The sequence below is a fragment of the Phytophthora parasitica genome (assembly GCF_000247585.1).
Source record: "Phytophthora parasitica INRA-310 unplaced genomic scaffold supercont2.29, whole genome shotgun sequence".
Lineage (NCBI taxonomy): Eukaryota > Oomycota > Peronosporomycetes > Peronosporales > Peronosporaceae > Phytophthora > Phytophthora nicotianae.
The window spans coordinates 421,213-421,843 of record NW_008649015.1 but is presented as its reverse complement, the minus strand read 5'-3'; positions in this window follow the sequence as shown (position 1 = coordinate 421,843).

The window sequence follows — 631 nt, the reverse complement described above, 5'->3', positions numbered from 1 at the left end:
TACGATCTCCTGATAGGGAGACGAGCTCTCACCGAATGGCGTCGACTGTTGCGACTGGAGGGACCAACTCACAGAACCACGGGAACACGACAGCAGAGCAGTGCCGCTCTAATGTGATCGAGACTATTTTGCGGCAAGAAGACAGTTTCGATTGCGACAGGCCGTTTGACCGACGTAAATGGATGCCGTATCGTTAATTCTCCTGGGATGCCTTCCATGCTCAGGTCATCATTGGCATGTGGAACTAAGCAACACAACGGTCAGCCTTACGAGAAAGAGCTAAATGGGTGATTAACGAGGCGCAAACAGGAACACCGGCTGTAGTTGCGGGCGTATTGACCGACAATGCTCCGAGCATGGCCAATGCATGGGAATCATTAGAGAACCAGTTACCGAATTTTGAAGGTGGGTGCGCTGCGCACGTCTAATCTTCTGATGGGAGATATTTTCTCCATAGGCAGTTTTATCAAACTTGTAAAGGACCAAGCTCTATATATTAAATGATTTGTACGAGACCATCATGCACTGTTAGATCGGTTCTGGCTTCTACAACGAACTATGCCTACAACCGGTCAAAGTCGATGCGCTTGTTGTTTCGGTTTGCTACCCGCCATTCGTTGCTAAGTGTACC